General features: G+C 42.7%; 1 pseudogene; it reads right to left on the bottom strand.

The window, feature by feature from the left end:
- Positions 1-10,380: 10,380 nt before the first annotated feature.
- Positions 10,381-10,719, bottom strand: LOC114627812 (annotated as a pseudogene).
- Positions 10,720-25,280: the final 14,561 nt, after the last annotated feature.

Genomic DNA, 25,280 nt, shown 5'->3' with positions numbered 1-25,280 from the left:
TAATTAAGCCTGGGAAGCTAGGCATTGTTTTGCATCCTTGTAATTCTAGTATCAGAGAAGTAGATGCAGGAGGATTAGGGGTTCAAGGCCAGCCAAGTCTGAAGCGAGCTCTGTGAGACTGTCTTAGAAACAAAACAGGAATAACCAAAATAGGCCTGCATTTAGCTATTGGATTTTTCAAGCTCTGATTATAATTCTTTTACATAGAAAGAAAAAAATGTTTGTTATGGAAGAAAATGCAAAATTTTGATGTTTTAAAATCTCAACACAGAATTTTAACGTCTAGCAATGGAGAAATGGATTAAGATAGTTAAGTGTACACATGACTGGTCAGGTACCAGTTTTCTAAAACTTCCTAAATTTTGGAGTGTTATATTTAAAAGTTTTGGATAGAAAATTTTACATATTAAAGAAGAAAATTCATATACTGAATTCTTGAGTGGTGTAGGGCTATACAAATGTTCACGTCCTATAACAGATCATTATTTATATAAGATCGACCTAAGATTTTTATTCTTGATATGGGGATCTCACTATGTTGCCTAGGCTGATCTTGAACTAGGGCTTCTGTGAGCCTCCTATCTTCACCTCTCAAGGAGCTGAAACTACAGATCTGTATCACCAATGCCTGGCTATACCTTGTTTTACTTATTAAAATGTTTTTTTTGTTTTGTTTTGGTGTTTTATTCATTTAATTATGTTTTTCACAAACATTACTTCCTAGAATAAAAGAGATCCCCCCCCCCCCATTTAGTGGTAGGAGATTGTGTGTTGGTGAGAATTTCCTAGCTGCTGCCAACAGAAAACTAACAGCTGAACTTAGAGAGTTTTGGGGTGAGATATTTGGTGTGACTGCAGATGTGCTCAGAGTTGACAGGATACTGGGGGGCTAGGCTTGGGGATGTGCTGCAACCTTGGGACCTCTAGACCTTATGGGTCTTTCCTTGTCTCCAGAGCCTTCCCATGATTCTTGTGGTGGTCGGGGGAGTGTGGCATAGCCAGTGCCTTACACCAGTGGTCTTCAACCTTCCCAGTGCTGCTGTGACCCTTTAGTACAGAACCTCATGTTGTGGTAAACCCCAACCATAAAATTATCTCATTGTACTTCATAACTGCAATTTTGCTACTGTTATGAATTGTAATGTAAATGTCTCATGTGTAGGATATCTGCTATGTGACCCGCCCCCCAAAGGGGTCATGACTTGCATGTTGAGAACCCCTGCCTTGCAAAATGGCTCCATAGTTGGGATGAGTTATGAATTGGGGAAGGAACGAACTGGTCCTTTCCGCATCCATGGTGGGGCAAGTCTGTAGTTGCAGGATTTTCTCTAAAGGTAAAGAATGGCTTCTGTAGATACAAATATGCAGCTATAAGTATGTGCTCTGCGGGTGTGACTGGAATATTACATGCTCAAAAGTCTCTACCCACGCGAGTTTCTGGTGTCTGCAGCCAGTTCCCCTGGGAACTGTCTTTGGCTTGCATCACATTTCTCAACTCTAAAATGAATAGAAAGCTCATCAACTCCACTAGTTTATTATTCGTGGTAACAGTTGTTCAGCTGCTACCTAGCTCTTTTTAGCCAAGCGAATGTAGAAGCTCAGGTAGAATTTATAAAACAATGGGACATTCCAGAAGTGTCCGTGAAATACCAGTGGCCCAGCTCCCTACATCTTTCTATTGGGTACCAGCTCTGAGACAATGGTCTGAAGAGGAATCTTAGGCAAGATACAAGTTTCTTTTTCACAAATTGTCAAGCATAAGTAGACTTTGGCTACTATGGCTGCTTACTGGTGCCAGAACAGGCTTTCTATCATGGCTCTGCCATCCTCTGTGTGAAGTTTCCAGATATGCTTTAAACCCATGGTGTGGCCAAGGCTGTTCTTGAACTTCCGACTCTTTTATCCCCCACCTTGCCATGTTGGCATTCTAGCATGCACCATCCACACACACTGTGAGTGTTTAAATGGGAATGATCATAGGAAGCTATTGTGCTTTCGTCTATTGTTTTACAGACAGTTACGCAGTTTAGACCAATGGAAAGAGCACATTTAGAAGAGGTCTACGGGTGACGGTGTCCGAGGCCTGGGAAAGAGTGTGAGCGGGGATGGAGAGTACAGTCTCGCAGAAGGTAGAGATTGGGGGCCATCAAGGGGGCCCAGGTGGTAAAGATGCTTGCTGCCAAGCTTAAGGACCTGAGGTTGATTCCTGGAACCCACAGGGTGGAGTGAAGGAATTGACTGACTTCTATATGTGTACTGTGGCATGTGCATGGTCATGAGGTTACACACACACGTGCACACACACACACACTAAATAAGTGAAATGTAAAAAGGCATTTAGGTGGCTTTTTTTTTTTCCTTTCGGGCGATGACAAAGGAGAGCAAGGCAATGACAAACCAAATGAACTTCAAGCAGAAGAAACTTACTGTCCGTCAGAGTTACTTAACTTCCAGAGGGTGAGCTTGGAAGGCTGAGGGTGTGGCTCAACAGCCGACTGCTTGCCCAGTGTGTGCTGGTGAACCAAGGCACACACAAAAGTGACTAGTGGCTGAAGAATTAAGTTCCTCAATATCAAGGATGGGAGAGCAGCCAAGGGTGATGGCCCATGTCTATAATCTTTGCTCTCAGCAAGCTGAGACAGGAGGATTGGGTTGAGGTTGAGGCTTGCCTAGGCTACAATACTAAAAAACCTGTTTCAAGAAAACAAAAGGCCCAAGTCAAAACAACAATAAGAATGAAACCACAACATCAAAGATTGGGATGCAGAAAGCCAGGTGTCTGATGCCGGTATGACTGCAGAGGATTTGAGTTTCAGGATTGCCTCTTTTATTTCAGTGTACCCGACAGGAATTTTTATGTGAGTGTTCAAATGCTATAAAGGTTGGTGACAATTGTAATTTGACCCTGAGAGGTAACACAAGGGAGGCACTCCTAAGTCATTAAGCTTGTAAATGAATTTCTTGGCCTTGAAAGTATTCTTTAAGGAGAGACCTAAGACTAAGAGACCAAAGCATTTCTTTGAATTTCAGCAGGTTCCAAAGAAGGCAAGAGAGCTACCAAAGCTTGTTGCACGTTTTTCCTTCCAAGAGACTGCTCTGAATTCATTCCAAAGTCAAGCATGTAGCTGAGGACAGCACACACTTGCAGAAGACCAGTGCCTTGGAACCCCTCCAGGCATGTGCAGTTTGAGGAGCCTTGATCCTGAGTCCTGTTATCAGGGTCTGCTCAAACCCAAGCAGCCTCTGAACAAATAAAGGCGTTTGGAGAGCTGCTATTTGTCTGTTTAGATTTCTTTTCGAATGTGTCTCTGCAATCTTTTAAATTTGTTTCTCTGCCTACCAGCCCAGACCTTTCCATTATTCAAGAGGACTATTATTTATGGGATAGTTGTGTTCTTTTTTGGATTTTTAATTTTTTAAAAGACTCATTGACGGTTTTATACCTGTATTAATGAATTTTAGTAATTTCACTTCCATGAGCATTTTTTTTTTTTTTGGTTTTTCGAGACAGGGTTTCTCTGTGTAGCCCTGGCTGTCCTGGAACTCACTCTGTAGACCAGGCTGGCCTCGAACTCAGAGATCCGCCTGCCTCTGCCTCCCAAGTGCTGGGATTAAAGGCGTGCGCCACCACTGCCCGGCTTTTCCATGAGCATTTTAATTATCAAAGTAAAAATGTTGGTCATGACCTCAGCAGAAATATTTTCCAGACATTACCATTAAGTTAATAAATGATAGGCCATACCTAATAGCTTTGGAGGCCATACAGAGTGTAACATAAGGAAGGGTCGGAGATCCCTGCGGTGGGGTTTAGCCTTTCTTTTCAGGACAGTGGAGGCAGTGCTTAGGAAGTTCTTGAAGGATAACCAGTCCCTTTAACCCTTGCATGAATTATTACCCAGAACTGTAGACTGCCAGAGGCAGAACCTGACAGTCAGAGCAGGCACCGCGGCAACCTGATTAGCTCATAGGAAGAAACCATGAAGCAAAGAGCCTACAATTCCCAGTAGCAGGACTCTCCCCTTGTTTGCCAACCTCAGTCTCTCTAGCCTATTTTTCCCAAGAGACAAACATATCCCCAGCTTCTCTACTCAACAAAAAGAAGTCTGTTTTCTCTAGAGACTTTTTTTTTTTTTTTAATCCTAGGAAATGAATTCCTGTTTGTGACAGACACAGCGAGGAAGATGGATTTTGTGTGGAAGTACTTCAATTGACAGGCATCAATAGAGTCCCAAAGGTGAAATGGGGCAGAGGGTGTTCATCCAAAGAAGTATGGAGCATGGTTCCCAAAGCAAAGACACACCAATAGCTTTTGTGTGCCCAACAGCTGCCAAAAGTTTAGAGAAGATGCCAAAGGATAGACATTCGTTTTGTGTATAGTTGCCTGCCACGAGAAAGGGAATTAAGTGAGCATGAACTTCACCCTGTGAAGTTTATAGTCAATCAAGGACTAATTCGGGTTCAAGATAGAAGACACTACTGCCAGAGTGCTCTAGAGAGTGCTGTGTAGAGAGCTGGACTATACTGGTCAGAGGAAGAAAGGCTAAGAAGGTGCAGTGGACCTTAGGGAACACTAGGATTCTGCTGGGTATTACTGGATGCCTCTGACCTGCCAGCACCTGAATAATAACACACAGAGACTTACATTTATTTATGAAAGCTTAGGCTGTTTTCCAACTAGCTCCTGTAACTTAGTTAACCCATTTATTCTAATCTATGTTCTGCCATGTAACCTGTTGTTCCCTTTTCTTCAGTCCCTGCACGTGGTCCTTCCTCCTTGTCTGGCTGGCAAACATTCATTCCCAGTGTTCTTATCTCTTACCAGATGCCCCACCTTTCCTCTCCTGTCCTGATATAGGTCATCGGTTCTTTATTAACCCAATCAGAAGGTGATGGACAAGAGTGTTTATGAAACAGGGAGACAGATGATATCTCATAGAAATAATAGTACCAAAGCCCAGATGGCATTCAGCTCTCTGCTGGTACAGACATCAACATCTGAATAATACAAAGACTACCTTTATACAGTGTACAAGAAGATTATTCCAACAGCTGGACAACGGGTGTTAACTAAAAAGCAGGTGACAAGAGACATTCTTTCTGACTGAGGCACATGAGGAAGCCTTGCTTTTGGGAGAGGTATGCAGGGGATATTTGGGGAGTCTCAAAAAGGCTAGCTACAAAGAGGTGGTATGAATTACTGTTATACTGTGGGTCCTTGAGCACCAGGTTGTAGGAATTATCCTGTCCTTTCACAGAAAGCAGCGGGAGCACTACTTGAGCAGTTAGGACCTGTCTGTCTCACTGCATACATCTAAGGGGGGAAGAAAGCTGTCAGCATCTGAAAGACAGAAGAGATACCTGTTGCAATGATCTAATAGTAGCTCTGATTTGAATACATACAGAATACAGAGATGGACACAAAAATTGGCAGCATACAGTTTGCAGTGGGAAAATTAAAAGCAAGAAGCAACACATACACACACACACACACACACACACACACACACAGAGCACAGAGTATATATATGTATACACACACACAGTGAGACCTGAGCCTGGTTTTGAGGTTGTGATCTTTCTGCTCCAGCTTCCCAAGCACTAGAATTACAGGCATGCTAAGCCACACCTGGCTAAGAAGGTCAATTTTAAATCATGTATAAATTCGTAGTCCTCAAAGGAGGCCCAGCAGCAGCATTGCCTGGGCATTGGTTAATAATTCAGAATCTTAGGCTTTACTCTAAATTTTCTAAATGAGAAACTCAGCATGAGGCCCAGCAAGTCATGTTTTATAGGCTCTCTAGATGATCCTGACAGATGCTAAATTTGAAGATCACATCTTAATCTCTGGAACCTATAAATACTTCCCCCCCCCAGGAGTAAAGACAACAACATCAACAACAACAAAACAAAAACAAAAAGGATCTCTCAGATATGATTAAAGTCTAGAGACTGTAGTTACCCTCGTCACCTGGGTGGGCCTTAACTGTTATCACGTGTATCCTAATAAGGTATAGAGGGAGGTAATGATGTTGAAGACAAGAAGCATTGTTACTGTGGAGGCAGGTGATGCAGTCATTAGCTAAATAAAATCAGCAGCCACCAGAAGCTGAAAGGGACCAGAAGGGAAGCAGATGTAGTTGTAAGCTCCTTGGTTTCAGCCCAGGGAAAGTAATTACAAGGGCCTGAAGAGACAGCTCAGCATTTGCTGGCAGCCCCTCACCTCGCTTTTTCATCCCAGTGTCTACATCTGGAGGCACAAAACTACCTGTAACTCCCCAGTTCCAGGAGATCCAACACTCTCTTCTGGCCTCTGTGGACACCTGCTTGTGTACAAGTGGTACACATACAGTCAAGGAGGTACACACGCATAAAATGAAAAAAAAAAAGTTTTTAAAAACATTTGTTTCAAATCTCTGGGCTCTAGAATCATGAGAAAATGAATTTTGGCCACTTTAAGCCACAAAGCTTGTAGTAATTTGCGATAGCAACTACAAGAAGTCAATACATACTGAAGTAAGGAAGAAAGAAATATAGGCTAAAATATTTGAGTATATGCTAGATTCTTGCTGTTATTCCAAAACACAAAAAGTGGTCATTCCTTTGTGCTGAATACAGCTTGCCATATCTAAAATGCTTTTTTTTGTTTGTTTGTTTGCTTAGTACAATTTCCCATTGATGTTAAAGTGTAGTCCTTCCATGAGGTTGGCATCAGAGAGGACCTTTAATTACTTTGATTTTCATATGATAAATAGTTCCACAGGAGAGGAAGCAAAGTCTTTGGACAAGAGTCAACAAAGAAAAACAAAACAGGAGGTATTTTGCTTAGAGAACACATTTACATAAGTTAGCAGCTGACATCGAGCTGCAAGTACAGACAAATAAATGGTTTTGGGAGATGAAAGTGGCTTTTATTCACTAGTAGAGGCTTCATAAGAAATATAGTAAGAATGTATGTACATAACACAAGCTACTTAATAAAATAATCGAGCTTTTTAAAAGCTTTCTGGAGCATCCAATTGTGTTATTTGTCTTATATGTAGTGCATCTCAGATGCACCAGAGGCCCACGCATGTATATACTCCTGTTTGATTCATGTAACTATTATATGAGCAGAGAAAAATTTTTTTAAAAAATTGCATTATGGATAAAAAAAAAAAAGGTGCCTAGGGATGTTGTGATTGACTCAAGGTGAGTCGCAGAACAGAAAGGATTGACAATTGTTGCACGGAGTCGTGTCCAGGGACTGGGGCTTCCTTGCCTGGCCTCAGTGGTAAAGATGATGAATGGGGTGAGGCAGGGGAACAGGGTTCTGAGTGAGGCCCTGAGCCTTGCTTTGCACCGAAGCTTCAAAATTAGCATATAAAAGAAACCAGCTGCAGAAGAGGAAGGCTGGGAAATCTCCAGCTTGGCTGACTAAATCTGGCCCCTGGCTCAGGTGCAGGAGCTCCCCAGAGTGTCTGAAGGTGACCTGTGGCTCATTACAATATTAAAATACACACCCCTGGGTAAAGAGTCAAGATGCTAATGAGACACGCAATACACAAAGTTATATGTGTTATTACACATACCAGATACAGGGATGCGCAGAAAAGCACACAAAGCCAAAAGAGCCCATGCCATGCAAATGACCACCCCAAACCTATGTCCTGGGGAGATGGCTCACTGGTTAAAATACCTGCCACACAAACAACATAACTGGAGTTTTGATCCCTAGAATGTACCTAAATGCTAGGTAGGTGTGGCAACCAGCCTGCAATTCTGGCTAGCCTTAGAAGATGGACAGGACATCCCAGAGCAAGCTGGCTAGCAAGACTAGCCATATTAATGAGCTCTAGCCTCACTGAGAAAGCTTGCCTCAAAGAATAAGGTAGAAGAATGAAGGAGGAAGATTCCCAACATCAAGCATGTGCCAAGCCTGCGCATGTGTGCAGCTGCACGTGTACACATGTGTGCCAACAAGCATGCAAACATGCATATACATACACACATGCCACACACACAAATGGATGAAAGGGGAAGGGGGACCCCAAAACAAAAACAACTGTTTGTGTTGTAGAGCAGATGAACTAAACTGTCTTTGCTCCCCACTTCCTCCCTTGAAGTGTATCTTTTTCTGTCAAACCATCCCTGCTTCTGCTATGACTGTGTCTCTGCTAAACCCTTTGCCCTAAAATGCCAGAATCAGCCCCAGAGGTCCCCACTGATGGTATTTGAGGATATCAACAGTCCTCTCTTCCCTGTGAGGGGAATCTATTCCAAGACCCCCAGTAGATGTCCGAAACTACAGACAGTACCGAGCCTATGGTTTAATGCTGTTTTCCATCTTAACTAAGCATTTATACACATTTTACAACTCGAGCTGTGAGTGCCAAATTGCACCTTCAGACTTCCATGGACAGGTAACGCGTTTCTCCGTGAATCCTAGCAGCTGTAACATGCATTTGTTTCTTCTTCCTTTCCTTCTTGGTCCTCTTCACTTCAAGGATGAATGTGTCTTGAAGTCTTTCTCTGCACAGCAGAGTCACCAGCATCACTACTCACGAGCTGTAGGTTCACTAGTGGGAAAATCTAGGTTACTTAAACACACACAGTACTACCCTGAGACCACTACATCCAAAACAGCCCAGCCATTCAGTGATCCACCCAGGTGACCGAGGGCAACTACTGTCTCTAGACTTTAATCACACCTGCAGAGATCCTTAATCCCCTCCCCCCACAAAAAAAAGTTCTTACAGGTTCCAGGAATTAAGATGTGGTCCTCTAATTTAGCATCTAGCAGAACCATCTAGAGAGTCTATAACACATGGCTTGCAGGGCTTCCTGCTGAGTTTCTCATTTGGAAAATCTAGACTGAAGTCTGAGATTCTGAATTATTAACCAATTCGCAGGCAATGCTGCCGCTGGTCCTCTTTTGAGTGCCACTAATTTAGCTATGCTTTAAAATTGGTCTTCAGGGCTGGAGAGATGGCTCAGTGGTTAAGAGTCCTGGCTGCTCTTTTGGTCCGGGTTCAATTTCCAGCAGCACCTACGTAGCACAGGTCACAACTGCCTATAACCATTTCCAGGGGATCAGACACCGCCATACCAATGCAAATTAAAAAAAAGAAAAGATGTTTAAAATTGATCACTGTAGAAGGAAAAATTATGGATACTGGGTATATAGAATCCTTTTTAGACATAAAATATTCTTTAGGCTTTCTTTACAAAGACATGGAGGCATGAAGCAGGTTGGAAATGTGGACAGACTGGCTAGAATGCAATTTAGTCAGGTGGAACCAAGCTGAGAACCATAGTGACAGGGCAAGGCCGAAGTGACAGGGCAAGGCCGAAGTGACAGGGCAGGACTACATTCTTGAGAAAGATAAGTGTACAGAGAGTTTTCATCTGATCCTGACTCATGTAGGTTGGGTTCCTTTGGAATGTTCCACTATTTTTATGTTATACCACCCTAGCAACCCACCCTCACCCCCTTCCCATTCCTTGGTTTGTGGTTTTTCCCTATAAAAACTCCTTTCAAACTGGCAGTCGGGGTCAATTCAGCTCCTGCGTGGGCATACGAATTGACCGGCAGCTAGTTGTCACGCCCTAATAAATAACCTCGCAATTGCTCCGGTACATGGTGTCTCGAGCAGATTACTGGGTGGTCGCGACTTTCTGAGACTTGAGAGAGGGTCTCCCCTCTGCGGAGGTCTTCAATCACCTTAGCCAGATGTGCCTGAGCATGTACAGGTGGGTATTATTATTTACAGGGTGGATATCTCGGAACATAAAGGATTTGTGTCCTAGGCAGGGACAGCTGAGATTTCATCAGAACAGCAGGCAATTTAAAACTCAATGGTTATTTCCAAAATTTTCTTTCTAATATTTACTGGTAATTGTAACTATAAAAAGTTAGCCCGAATAAGGAATGGCTACTGTAATTATGCTGTAGTTCAGAGGCTCTGTGACCTATTTCACTCAACTTAATAGGTATTTGCTAAGAATTTACTGCATGTTTTGAACTGTGCTTATTAGCCTGGAGGAAAACAAAGTGTCCAACATACCACTAGGAATAATGGACTGAATATGAGAGGAAGAACGTAATACCAAACACTGTGGTTGAGGATGGTGTCACATGCCTGTGACCTCAGCACTGGTAGGCGGAGGTTGATGGATAGTGAGGAGTTCTAGCTCATCCCCACCTACACAGTGACTTTGAGGGCAGCCTGGGCTACAAGAGACCCCCCCTTTTTTTTTTTTACAATAGACAGTTCTTTATTTAATGTGAGACATATGTAGAGCAAATAATTCTTAAATTGTGATTCTGGTTGAAATTACCCCATGAAAATATCATGAGACCAGGAACACCCACAGATCTTAACTACAAGATCACTTCTTTACTCATTCTTCTCTCTCCTTTCTTTCCCGAATAACCTCTTTCAGATAGGGTTCAAAGAAGAATTTGTCCTCCTCATATTTTGTCCACTGATCCTTGGGCAAAATCTGATGCCTCATACTCAGGTCCAGGGCTCTCTTAATTCGAAACATTAAGTCATTGTAAAGGTCTTCAGGAAGCCTTCTTATGGCTTCTTTTACATCTTCAGTTTCATGTATTGTATAATCTCGCATTAACCCCAGTTTATTGAATCCTGCAGCATTATAATACCACTTTCGAAAACCATCCAGCCACTTGCTTGATGCCGCAACAGCAGGTCTGCCCGCCATTTTGACCTAAGCGTCAAGAGAGACCCCATTTTAAACATACACATATTCAAATGACCAAACAAAAGCAAGGCTGTCTTTCTTTAAGTAAAAAAAAAAAAAAAAAAAAAAGTTAAGACCTCAAGGTGAGGTTACATTCTCAGTAGATGAAAACTCAAAGCTACCTATACATAGTAAAATGAGCTGAATTTGGGAGAGAGGAGGGGATTAACGGAAGAAAGCAGGGGTAGGAGCACACAGGAAGAGAAGGGGTTGGTACAGCAAGAAGCCAGACCCTCAAGAAGAAACTTACAGGACCAAGTGGTTAAAAGGCTTTTAACTGCTGGTCCCAACAAACAGGAGGCTAAGGCAGGAGGATCATGGGTTTAAAGAACTCTCTCTGAGACCCCCTTGCAAAAAAGAACGAGGACATTTGGTTTGTTCTTTGGGATTGGTTTTGATGCTTTCATGTGAATCTTTTCATCATCTTGCGTCTTCTACACAAGATAATTTCATCTGAGGCTTGACTCTAGTATTCTGGGGAAGTGTGTAAAGTGAGATGGTTCGGGAGAAATCAGGGCCATGTTCCTCAGCGGCAACAACCACACTCACACAACAGAAAGATGGCCCGTAGATTGGACTAGACGGAAGCTTGTGGCCGACGACAGAGAGATATCTAGGTACATTCCCTGTCACTAGAGAAACTGGGAAGGATACGGATCTATGTGATAGGTTATTTCTCCACTGCCGAAGTGAACCAGTTCAAGCCAGATCAGATTATATTAAAGTCAGGTTTATTGGAAAGCTGCTCTCGGGAGAGTTCACTGGCCCTTCTGATCAAGGCCAGAAGAGTCTCCATGGAGTGGGGCGGGAGGGGAGGGGAAAGAAAGGGCACACACGGAAAGAAAGAGAACAAGGAGAAGAGGGAAGGGGAAGGGAAGGAGGAGGAGAAGGAGGGAGAGGAGGAGGAGGAGGAGGGTGTGAGGGGGGGGGAGGACGGGCAAAACGCCTAGATTACATCGGAAAGCGCACTGGGGGGAAGGGCAGTCCTGGGCTTGAAAGCTCAGGGTTGGGGTGGGGGCAGGGTATGCCAAATAGGGACTGAGGGATGCCGGGAGAACCTGGAGGCTAGGTCTACTTCAGTATGTAAAATATGCACCTCAGTTCCTTGCCCTAGGGTCCAAAACCAAACACTATGGTCAGTTTTTGAACCGTGTGGACCTGGTGATCCCTGTATACGCCTGATTCACACCAGTTCACATTCAGTCCCTTACAACGATGCCTCAGTTTCTGCTTCACTCGGCTCCCTGTCCCTACAGGCGCCTTTCTGTTCTGGGGAAGTCACCTGGCAAACGAGCCTGGTCCTGAAGGAGCGGGTAGCTCAGTTGACTCAGTACAGTCTCCAGAGGCTGACTCAGGTTTGTCTCCTCTGGGCTCCGGAGTCTATTTTTCTGTTTACTTAGGGATTAATCATGGTTTCCAGACTGGCCTGCCAGGATGCCAGCAGGGCTGCTTTAAGAAAGCGGAGGTACTGGATTTGGGGTTTTTCCGTGCCCAGGCTAGTGATTTTCTGAGGAAGAAAATGAATGGATGTGTTGTCACTTTTACAGCTCCTCAAAGAATTACTGAAGTTTCTGTAACTTGTCCGATTCTGGTTACTTGTCTTGGTACAAACCTAAATTTGTTATTTCCACAGAAATTGGGAAGGGTTCAGAACAGCCTTTACCAGATTGAGATTTTTTTTTAATTTTATTTTTTTTTTGGTGTATGTGTGTGTACAAGTGCATGTGCATGTGTTTGTAGAGGTCCAAGGTCAATATTAGGTGGCTTTCTCAGTTGTTATCTTCCTTGTTGAGACAGGCTCTTCCACTCTACCTGGAGATTTGATTTGACTGGACCAGCAGCTGGCCAGCAAGCCCCAGTGATCCACCTCTCTTGACATCCCTGGTGCTAAGATTCAGGAACATGGGATCCTGCCTGACTTTGTTTGTTTGTTTGTTTGCTTTTTGTTTTTCGAGACAGGGTTTCTCTATATAGCCTTGGCTGTCCTGGAACTCACTCTGTAGAGCAGGCTGGCCTCAAACTCAGAAATCCACCTGCCTCTGCCTCCCAAGTGCTGGAATTAAAGGCATGTGCCACCACTGCCCGCCCTGCCTGACTTTTTATGAGGGTTTTTAATGTCATTTGTTTGTTTGTTTGATTGTTTTTGTTTTAAGACAGTACATTACTGTACTGGACAGTACAGATAGGCAACGGTGGAACAGCGGAAACTTGGACCCCACATTCTACCGAAGCCTGAAATTCCATTTTACGGCTTCCTCCATAGAGTGAGGTGTAGTCTCCAGCAGTGTCTGTCTATGCGTTTCAGAGAGCGCTGATGCTGCTGTAAGAGGGTCAAGCCAAGAAGTGTGGTGTACTCAAGGGCCGTGGTATCAACTTTAACTGTTTTCTCTGTGCTGTTCGTATGAAACTCACAATTTTATTGGGAAAGAAAGATGCTCTCTGAAGTCCATATGACATTTCCTACTGAAGAGTTAGGAAAGACAATAGAAAAACATTCTTTCACTCTTTACCAGATCTAGCTTATGCTTGGATACGCCGACAGCACAGTAGCAAAGGAGAATTTCTACATATGGGATTGGATATTATAGTGCCCTGGGGTTCCGGTTACTTTGAATTCTTCCTAGACAGCTGAGTGTTCATAGCGGCCAAGTGAGATGAGTGTGTGACAACGTCAGAGCGAGAAGGTTCTAGAACTCCTTCCTTAGAGGTTGTAAGCTGGGAGTTTCCAGAATTGTCTGCTGAAATGGCAGTGTTCTTGGGGACAATAGTAACAATGCATGATCTTGAAGCAGCCAATCCTATTGCTTCTATACACAAGCAGCAGAGAGCACTCTGAGTGTGTGCTGCTGGGCAGTCCCCTGTCTCCACTCACACAGTCCTGGATCCCTGGAATGGTTCCATTTACAATTAAGATGAGTCTTTCCACATCAACTAACATCAAAATAATCTCTTGTAGTCAAACTTGTTCGTCTGTCTTTCAGCTGACTGTTGATTCTGTTAAATTGACAATTAACTTTAGCCATCAGAGCAGCAAACCATGTTCTCTGACTCCAGAGTAATTTTATGGAGAATGAGTGAGGTAGAATTCTAGAAGCAGACACAAATCATTCTCATTTTGGATAATTGTAACCAAATAAGAAGGTGGTTTTGTTTTTTGTTTTTTTTCTACACTGAGAGCCAACCCAGGGCCTAGCAGGCAGTGTGGCAGAGGACATGATGCACTATGCATTTTTAAAAATTTGTGAATGTTTTGTCTGTCTGTCTGTCTGTGCACCACATACGTGCCTGGTGGCTATAGGATAGATGCTGCCAAATTCCTTGGAACTGGAATTACAGATGGTGGTGAGCAGCCATGTAGAAGAGGGGAATTGAACCCAGATTCCCTGGAAGAGCATTTAGTGCTCCTAACTGCTAAGCCATCTCTCCAGCTCCCAAAATAGATAGCGAGATAGCATCCTTGAACAACAAAGGTCTGAAGTCTGAGACACTCACTGTGAGTATATATTGTTCATTTCCTGGACTAAGCCAGACTTAAGGTGGCTCCGTCTTTCTGTACTTGATAAACACAGAGGGAAGTGACAGGGACGAGGCTGAGGCTGAGCCATGGGCAGGATGCTGTCCCTTCACACTGACTCAAGGACGACGTCTGCGCCAGTTTCCTTCCTCTTTTGCTGTTTCTCTTCCTGTTTGTGTTGGAGCCCTGGCAGGTCTTACCTTCCTGTGTTCCATGAAAATAAATGTGTATGGTTGTGCGTGTGTGCTAAGACATGGATGAAAAGGAGATTGCTGTGTCCTCTTCAGACAAAGCACAATTCATTCTCTCTACAGGAAAACCCTTGGGAGAGACTATCAGGCTAAACAGCAGCTTTCTCAACGGTAGCTTGTGTTTTTGCCTGAGATAAACAATATCTTGGATAAATCAAGGCATGCCACACTGGCTGCTCCCCTGTCTACTTCCCTCCTAGCTGCTGAGGAGGTTGTCAGAGCACTTATTTTACCTCTCCTCATCAGGGTTGACATTGCATCTTTGAGTTTAGTGCCAAGCTTTGCTTTTTTTCGGTTGCTGTTGTACTGCTTTTAAGAGACAACATCAGCTGGTTGGTAGTAGTAGCTGCTGTGGAGGTGCATGCCTTTAATCCCAGCATTCCAGAATCAGAGGCAGGTGGATCTCGGAGTTTAAGGCTAGCCTCATCTATAGAACATGTTCCAGGACAGCCAGGGCTATGCAGAGAAACCCTGTCTTGAAAACAAAAAAACAAACAACCAAACAAAAAATAAAAAATTAAACAAACAAAACAAACAAACAAAATTTCAAAATAAAAAATAGAAGAGAGAGACAGAGTGTCTTACTCTGGCCCTGGAGCCTGGAGCTCAGACCCCATTGCCTCTTTCTCTCTTCCTTCCTTCCTTCCTTCCTTCCTTCCTTCCTTCCTTCCTTCCTTCCTCCCTCCCTCCCTCCCTCCTTCCCTCCCTCCCTCCTTCCCTTCTTTTCTTTTCTTTTTTTTTCGAGACAGGGCTTCTCTGTATAGCCCTGGCTGTCCTGGAACTCACTCTGTAGACCAGGCTAGCCTCCAACTCAGAAATCCACCTGTCTCTGCCTCCCAAGTGCTGAGATTAAAGGCGTGCCTCACCACTGCCCAGCTTTCTTTCTTTCTTTCTTTCTTTCTTTCTTTCTTTCTTTCTTTCTTCTTTCTTTTTTTGCACTGTCTCTTTCTTGAAAGTGGTAGGATTATGAATTCGGCATAAAAGCCTTGCTTTAAAAAAATATATTTTTTATTCCATTTATTTGTGTGAGTATTGGTGGGGGGGGGGACAGTCAGAAGGCAACTCATGGGTTGTTGAGAATGGCTTGATGGTTCTTTTCTTCTACCTTACACGTCCCAGGACAGAAGCCAGGTCCTTGGGACAGTGGCTCATTCCTTCTCTTACGGGGCCATTGCTTTGCTCTTCTTCATGTCTAGAGGCATCTGCTCTAACTATAGACTATTCATAGGATGGATTTTGTGAATACATAGTATTTAGAAAAGGTAGACTTCCTCTCCTGGCTGAAAATTTTATTTCCCAATAATTTAGTTTTTATTCTTAAAAACTATTTTATTTGGATTTCTTAATAAGACAGAGAGAGCCCTGACAGAAGAAACAGTTCATTAACTGTCCTGTTGTTTGTATGTCCCAGACTGGTTGTGTGACTATGTGCTAATTACAGACCTATGTGGTAATTTCCAGGAACCCATGGTCTGAATACACAAGGCTTTAGCCTCCTCTAATGTTTGCGCTAAGCTTGGATTAAGAAAAAAAAAAAAGCTATCTCATTATGGGACTCTTTAGGCAATCTCCATGATCCATGATATTATTACTTTAAATATTTTGGTTTTAGCTATCTCAGGAGATGACAGTAGTAATCCTTCAGTTTGGGAGATAGTTTGAAAGGTGAAAATATGTAAAGTTAAGCATTAGTCCTTCATTTTAGAAGTAGCCTTCGGATGAGCAACTATGACATGTCTTTTCTAGTAAAATATCTGACCATATGTTTCTGGCATTTGAAACCTATCAGCCGGTGCACCTTGTGCCTTGTGTAATTACCAGCCTCCATATATGTGGGCCAGAGCTAGAAGGTGTCACTCACTCTAGAGGAGGGCTGTTCCCTTCAGTTAATTCTTACAAGAAAAAAAAAAAAAATCCCCACAGGCACGTCTTAGTTGATTCTAGATCCAATTGTGTTGACATCCAAGGTTAGTCATCAAGTTCCTGCCCTGCTGCTTTTGCTGTAGGTGTCCCTTACTCCCTTGTCTTCCCTTTTCCAGGTTTTGCTTTGAGTCAGGCCTCTCTCTGTGGTTCTGGCTTCAAACTTGCCATCTTCATACCTCAGCTTCTCCAATGCTGAGGTATGAGACTCAGCACTGTGGACCACCACAGCCACTCTTATCCATAGTTTTGTCTGGATTCTATCTGCCGTGTACGCTCTTCCTCCTCCCTGCCTGTCAGGACTCTTTGTTACTGTACCTCCTCCTGCCCCAAAATTCTTGTCACCATCTCAGCTGAGCTGTGTCCTGCACAATGTAGGATCTTTAGAGATATTCCTATCTATCAAACGTCCATCTTCAAGTTATGATAGCCAGAACCATCTCTAGCTATTGACAGATATTTCTTGCTCCGGATCCTGGTGGAGAATCGTGGCTGACAAAGCAGGCATTGCTCAGTGTTTGTCCTTCCCGCCTCACTGAGATGCAAACTTCATAAGAGTTTTTACCTCTATTCTCCACTGATGTAGTGCTAGACAGTTCAACACAGATCACCAGTACAGGAGGTAACGGCCGGTGCCCGCCTTTTCTCGTTCTGCTGCAGGCATGCTGGCCTTTCTTCTGCCTCTCTCCATCTGAACTCATCTCTCCCTGTGGGCGTCTTTCATTCAGTTCTAATTCCAGCCCTCCTCTGTTTTCGAGTCTCTGTCTCTTTGCTACTGGGGTCTCTGATCAAATGTCACTTGTCGTCAGTATCTTCCCTGCTTGCCCGGTCCTACCTTACCCTCCAAGCCTGTAGCTAAGTGCTTCTTCATACCACTTTCTGATTGCATTTACCCTTGAAGTCATCTCACTTCTTTTAAAAATATTCATTTAGCCGGGCAATAGTGGCGCACACCTTTAATCCCAGCACTCAGGAGGCAGAGGCAGGCAGATTTCTGAGTTCAAGGCCAGCCTGGTCTACAGAGTGAGTTCCAAGACAGCCAGGGCTACACAGAGAAACCCTGTCTCAAAAAACCAAAACCAAAACCAACCAACCAACCAACCAAACAAACAAACAAACAGGCTCTTGCTGCAGAGACTGACAACCTGAGTTTGATCCATATAACCTGCAAAATTGGAAGGAAAGAGCCAATTCCAAAGAGTAGTTCTCTGACCTCCAAATGCACACCATATATGCATACATGCACTCACAAAAGCAAACAAATAAATGAATACATGTAAAAGGCACAGAAGAAAACGATTGCACTAATCTTTTTAATAGGATGGCCATCCAACCCTATTTCCTGGGACATAGATATTTTGGTGTTAATCTAACAAGAACCTGAGGGAAGTGGGTAGCTGATCCTTCCGGGATCTTAGCTGGGTTTGGTGCCATATGCCTGAAATCTCAGCACTTGGTGGGTACAGGCAGGAAGATAGGAAGTTCAAGGTCATCCATTCTTGGTTATATAAGGAATTAAGTCCAGCCTATGTTACATACACCCCTGTCAACAGTGTTGCTGACATTCTTTCTGCTGGCTTCATTGCAACAATAGCATCTGGTGTTTCTGGGGCAATTTTTGACAGTGTATCTATACTGGCCAAATAAAGTGAATAGGCGGTGGGCATGTGACCTCTTATAAGTAAGACATCAAACTAGAGTGGGATTCACAGAGACATATTTTTAGAGGCAGTAGATATGTATGTATTTATTATTATATGTCTTAGTCAGTGTTCTATTGCTGTGAATAGACACCATGACCATGACTTCTCATACAAAGGAAAGCATTTAATTGGGGCTGCCCTATAGTTTCAGAGGTTCCACTATCATCATGGTGGGAAGCATGGTGGTAGGCAGGTGAAGGAGCTGAGAGTTCTGCATTCATATCTTCAGAAAGCAGAGAGAGCCTCTGAACCTGGTTTGGACTTTTGAAACCTCGAAGTCCACCCCCAGTGGTGATAAGGACACACCTCCTTTCAAACAGTGCTTTTCCCTAAACATTATACATTAATTAATTAATAGACAATTTTAATTGTTTTATTAAGTTAATAAAAACAGTTAAGTTAAAACACTTAAAATTAATTATTTATTTATTAATTAATTTATTTGAGACAGTGTTCCACTCTTTAATCCTTGCTGGCCTGGAGCTCGCTATGCAGCCTAGGTTAGCCTGGCACTCAGAGATTTACCTACTTCTGTCTCCTGAGTGTCAGGATTAAAGACAGAAGATACTTAATTCAAAGACAACAGTTACATCTAGATGGGCCAGAGTGATATGCTCTGTGTTCTGCCATTCAGTGAGCTGGGGCACACTGGTTAAGTGGTTAGTGTCCACTGCCTGCAGTGACTTTCTCTTAACCAAGTTACACAGTGGGCAGAGAACCATTTCTCTCTGAGTGGAAGGTAAAAAGGAGCCAAGACTGAAGAAGGCTTATCCTCTGAAAGGTTGTAAATAAGGATTCCTGAAAGGTGATCTGGAATCATCTTGAACTAGACTATATTTATTCAGCTGAGTCTTCATAGCTATTGCTGTAGAGTTGATAGTTCGTAAGTTTTGCTTAAGAACAGAAGTTTAGGAACATCAGAAAAGAGATTCTGTCTTTATAGAATATAGTCCAGGAAGAGACTTTTACCACCATGAAATCCAAATCTTCATACATAAAGCTGAAGAGATTGAGGAGCAGCTGGCAAGTGGCTAAACGGCTCAGTCTGGGCTTGTTCCGAAGGCTGTAGGTGAGGCATTCATAAGGGGATAAAGATGGTGAGACAGCTCCTTTCAGACGCTTTTCTAGAACAATAAAGAGAGTTTTATGGCACAAAAGACAACAACCATTAAACTCTAAAGTCAACAGTTATTTCATCTTCTGCTTTGGTTATTGCCTTAGTCACTGTTCAATTGCTGTGAAGAGAACCATGTCCCAGGCAGTTCTTATAAAAGAAAGCATTTAATTGTGGGTTTACTGTTTCAGAGGTTAATTCATGATTGATGTGGGGGGGGGGATGAGCATGAAGGCAGAGTACGGTACTGATCCATAGGCAGAGAGAGAAGGGGGGGGGGCACTGACTCTGAGTTTTGCATGGGCTTCTGAAACCTCAAATTTCATCCCCAGTGACACACTTCCTCTAACAACTCCAAACCTCTTAATCCTTCTAATCCTTTAAAATAGTGCCACTTCCTGGTGACTAAGAGTTCAAACATATAAGCTTATGGGGGTTATTCTTATTCAAACACCACAGTTATAAAATTAAATGATAATGAATATGGTCATTGCTAAAGCTCACTGAAGAATGCATACACTGAAGGACAGTGAGACTTAAAAGGGAAAGTTCTTTATCAAAAAACTACCAGCTGTTGTGTCAGCAATACTATATCAACAGCACACATTTGAAAAAAAAACCCAACAAAACAGCTACCCTAAACCTACGACTTACAAAAAATGGGAAAGGAAGTTAGTTAATAACCATCTTTTTTTTTTTTTTTGGTTTGGTTTTTCGAGACAGGGTTTCTCTGTGTAGCCCTGGCTGTCCTGGAACTCACTCTGTAGACCAGGCTAGCCTCGAACTCTCGAACTCAGAAATCCGCCTGCCTCTGCCTCCCAAGTGCTGGGATTAAAGCTGTGCGCCACCACCGCCCGGCTATAACCATCTTTTAAAAGCCAGTATTTATTGGTATATATTCAACTTTATTTTTCAGTTCAGAAGTATCATTGCTTCACAGTAGAAACATAAATATGTAAGTACCTGCTCAGTCTGTGTAATGTTACTTATATGTATGTTTTCAGGGCTGTTTGACGCTGGGCAATCAATCTGTGTGCTCTTCCCAGGGAAGACTATTTCCCCTGCTCTCAGCATCCTTAGGCACCTGCAGTTCTTTGTGTAGGGCTGAGGCTTGTGGGCTTCTGTGTTAGTGTGTCTGTTTCTGTGTTTCTTCAGGTCATGCTTAGGCAGTCGTGTTGATGAGAAGACTCTATGGTGTAGTTTCTGACTTTCCCAGGAGACACAGTCCCACAATCACTTTGAAGTTAAAGAATGAACTCTGTTGCAAGGACACCTGCAGGCCCATCTGGAACAAGTAAAAGCAAGAATGATTCTTATCTTATTGCATTGGATAACTGTACTAGACAAATAATTCTCCAATTGCATATATGATCACAGTCAAGTATTATTTATGGATGCTGATAGAGGCCAGAAAAGGGCATTTGGACTCCTTGGAACTGGAGTTACAGGCAGTTGTGAACTGCTTCATGTAGGAGCTGGGAACTGATGTTGGATCTTCTAGAAGTGGAATCTGCACTCTTAATCTCTAGCACCCGAACAAACAGATATTAATCAAGGTCCAAACATAAATTATTTAATTGAGTGACTTGAACCTTTTTTGATTGATTGCCTTTGGAGGGTCAAGATGAAACATGTGGTCTTTCTGTAAAGTCCAAGGAATCTCAACAGAATAGGACCAAAGCAATGGCCCAACAACACAAACAGTAGCCTTACAAAACACATAAGCCAACCTAGGTTCCATGCAGACTCTAGAATATGTCTAGGTGTTGAGGATTAAGGGCAGTTCTCTCGGAGAGTTTAGATGTGAGTTTAGCATTTAGTTCAGACCTTAAGTTACACTAACCCTTCCCCAGACCCAGGAGCTCTGTCTGTAGGAAGGGAGGAACGTGTTACTCCTTCTTAGCCACTTTGAGAATTGCTTATCTATAAATAGGACTCCACAGAATACTCTTTTAGGATTCTGGCTAGTCTTCACATCTTTGAGAGTTGGCTGGGGTTTATATATTTCAGTGATGAGTCCTAAGAATGTGTGTGTGTGTGTGTGTGTGTGTGTGTGTATGTATAAGCTTAAAACAAGACATTTATTATCTTACAGTATCTTTGTTTCTTTCTTTTCTTTTTTTTTTTTTAATTTATGTGTTTAGGTGGTTTGTTTACATCCATGCCTGAGTACCACATGTGTGCCTGGTGCTCATGCAGCCAGAGAGGGCGTCAGATCTGAGACGAGGGTTACAGATGGGTCAACATGAGGGAGCTAGAGATTTAGTCCTGGTCCTCTGCAAGAGCAGCCTGGATTGTTAACAGCGGAGACACCAACCTCTAAATTACAATTTCTGAGGGTCAGGAATCTAGGTGCAGCTTAGCTGAGAAGTTTTAACACTTGGTACCAGTAAGACATCACAGTTTTATGCCCTTAACAGTTGCTGTAGTTGAGGATGGCATGGGATCCTCCATTGTGCTTAAACTAGTTTTTACAGGAAAGCACATGAGCTTGCACTGGAAAACATGTGGAAGTGGGTAATATCTTTGATACTGAAACCAGAAGACTTTTACATAAAGAACTGCTTGCACTGTGAAATTCTGAGGCCAGTTATAATTGTTTAAGTTTGGGGATAGAAGAGTTGAGTGGGTATTTAGCTTAAGCCTTCCAACTTTACAGACATCATCTGAAGGCCTGAGAAATGAAATTCGATGTAATACTTTGGAGTATTTGTATTGAGTCATTATCTTTGTAATTCCTCCTCATGGGAAGATTACTTCAGTATAATATCAGTAAGCTCTCTCTGGACTTTCCAGGCTTACTGTGAACAAAGAGAAGATAATAGGCCAGCAGTGAAGAAACATGATGTCCAAGTCTCAGCCACCCTGAACTTGTGACTATGAATGCAGCAGGCAGCACTCAGATCAAGACCATAACCACCACTGTCCTGCCCACTAGTGGGATGATGGGCTGCTGGAGTGTTGTGAAGACAGTTTCTTCTGAGCCTGAGAGCTTTGGGAAGACACTGAAAGTTTTGAGCAGCACACTTAACCTTGCTAAGGACCATTTCTTCTGTATTACGTAACTGTTGAGAGCAACCTTGCATTGCAGGACTATAAAAATGATCAGAGCCGGGCGGTGGTGGCGCACGCCTTTAATCCCAGCACTTGGGAGGCAGAGGCAGGCGGATTTCTGAGTTCGAGAGTTCGAGGCTAGCCTGGTCTACAGAGTGAGTTCCAGGACAGCCAGGACTACACAGAGAAACCCTGTCTCGAAAAACCAAACCAAAAAAAAAAAAAAAAAAAAAAGATCAGAAACAAACCGTCCCAAGTGGTAATCAATAATCAATATCTCCTGCCATCATCGTTATATCTCACCAGTATGTTTGTTTCTCCAAGGTATTAACTTCATAGCCAATGTATAGTTACTCCCACCTAAGGGAATTCTTGGTTCTTAGGTTTTCAAAACTCCATTGGTGTATCTGATAGGAGCCAGCGGTGTGGTGGTGGCGTTGGCGGTGGCAGTGGCAGTGGGGAGCTGCTGCAGCCTGGTGATGTGAGAACACCTGCACAGATTTACATGGATGTTAAAAATGCAGGGTTTTGGATATTATTAATACATATCTACTGAGTTAGTATAGAAGGGGGCAATCCGCATTGTTAGCAAGCCACTCAAGAAATTCCCACTGATCTTTTTTTTTGTTTTTGTTTTTCGAGACAGGGTTTCTCTGTGTAGCCCTGGCTGTCCTGGAACTCACTCTGTAGACCAGGCTGGCCTCAAACTCAGAAATCCGCCTGTCTTTGCCTCCCAAGTGCTGGGATTAAAGGCGTGTGCCACTGCCGCCTGGCCCCACTGATCTTTAACAGCAACCACTTAAAGATTTGGATACCTTACAAACCCTTCCATAGAGGTCAAGACAGATGAGTTAATTTTTAACTATAAGTTTCTACTATGTTTTTAATTGAAATAGAATTCTATCACTTTCTAATTCTCCCTCACAGCTACCCTCCCTCAAGCCCCTTCCATGTCTCTCCACGCTCAAGTTTATAGCCTTCTTTTCTTTGATTATTATTGTTACAAACACACACAAACATAAACACATACATAGATGCATACATATGTATGTACACATATGCACAAAGATATATAACTATACCCCACCGAATCCATTTTTGTTTTTATATGGGTTTTATTTGGCTCATTATTCTGCATCCCACCAATAACAGGGGGAACTCATTCCTGGGAGAGGTTAATTCTTCTCCCAGTGGTCATTAGTTGCCTATGATTCTTTGTTTAGGGATGGGAACCTTCAAAATTTTCACCCTTCCATATTAATATGCCTATTGATATTGCTGTCATTCTGGTCTTGTTTATATAGCCATTTCTGGGAGAGACTATCACGCAGCAGATTTCCTGGTATTCTGGCTCTTACAGACGTCCTGGTATTCTAGCCCCTTCCTGGAGTTACAGAAACAGGACCTGTGTGTGATGTACATTTATCAGTTAGAGCTTGGAGACCCAGGAGCTGTCTCTGCATTGGGTCCAGTTATGGTTTTCTGTGATGGTCTCCATTTGCTATAAAAGGAGGGTATTTTTCTGAGGGGCAGTAGCTACCCTTATCTGTGGGAATAAGGACAAGAACTAGAGTGTAGTAAGGGACTGTGATATTCTAGTAAAGTGGCGATTGGAGTATTTTTTCCTAAGGCTCATGACCTCACTAGCCTTTGGTACTTGGCTGCATTTCTAGCACCTGGTAATTTTTCTCTGCTGTTAAGTGGGTCTTAAATCCAATTAGGCAGCTGTTGGTTCTAGCCAACACATGAGTACCACTTTGAGCACCTTCATGTAGTTCCTGCCAGGCTGGTAATTGTGACATAGTCCATAGTGTCTCAGACTTGCTTCCCTGCCCTGGAATCATAAAAGTAGAACACAGCAAAGAGGCTTCCAAGTCAGATCCAGCTCAAATCATCCAGAGTTCTGTGTTCTAAGTGTGAAGAATCTTCAACAACAGAGGTCTACACTCAACTCCTGAGAGGCAACCAATTGCTACATTGACAATATATATTGTGTTTGGCGTCACTATAGATCCCACTAGTAAAAAGGTTTGTGTGAAATAATGTTAATATAGATATAGTTATCTTGGTAATTCTCTGCTAGAGTCCCTCTTGCTCTCACTCATTTTTCTTTAACAAATCTTTATTCGCTCTGCTTAAGAAATTATACAGTTTATGTTAAATAAAATATGTATGAATATCCCTATGCTAACATGTTATATGCATCATAAGCCAAGATAGAAATTAAAAATTGATGAAATAAGAAATTGGTGTAGAAATTCTACTATTTTTTCCCTAGATCTATGGATCATTTAGGGTATTCCTTGGGATTTATGCTCCCTAGTCTGAAGGCCAACTGGTCTACATTGAAAGTAATCACTGTGTTTTTCTCTAACCTATTAAATGGCATTGATAGAATTGTTTCCAAGTGCCAGGATTGTTTTGGATTTTAAGGATTCAGTGTTAGTAAGTGACTGATTTATTGCTGAGATGCCAACAGTACCCCTTGTCATTCTTAGGCTCTGTGGGTAGATAGATAGGTTCATGACTTCTTTCTCTAACAGTAGGAACAGAGCTACATCTACAGTTCTACGTTATATCCAAGGCCAAAAGTATAATGTAAGTATACCAAGGTTTAGAGAAAAGTCTAGACTTAGTAAGTCCTAGGAATCTAAACAATGAAGCCAAGAGGTTAAATGAATTTACAAACCTAAACTCAACACTGCCATTGGGAAGACCCTGTGGTAAACCAGGGAAAGGACAGTGTCTAAAGGACTTGTATGGGTTGCCTGGGCTTCATTCTTCTGGGTCATGTGACATTCTAAAAACATTCACTCACCCAATCGTTCAGTTGCTTCTTCAACTTGATACAGCTTGATAGTAGACTGCGTCTTGATGAATCTCGAGACTCGGTTGAGAATGAAAAATGTCCTGTCTGACAGAAGGAAACTTTTGGATCTGTGTTAGACTGTCTAGATTTAAGACTGACCAAGGATAATATC

The sequence above is a fragment of the Grammomys surdaster genome, unplaced genomic scaffold, assembly GCF_004785775.1.
Source record: "Grammomys surdaster isolate TR1022 unplaced genomic scaffold, NIH_TR_1.0 259, whole genome shotgun sequence".
NCBI classification, from domain to species: Eukaryota; Metazoa; Chordata; class Mammalia; order Rodentia; family Muridae; genus Grammomys; species Grammomys surdaster.
The sequence above is the reverse complement of the archived record's forward strand: the minus strand, read 5'-3'. Positions and strand labels throughout refer to the sequence as shown.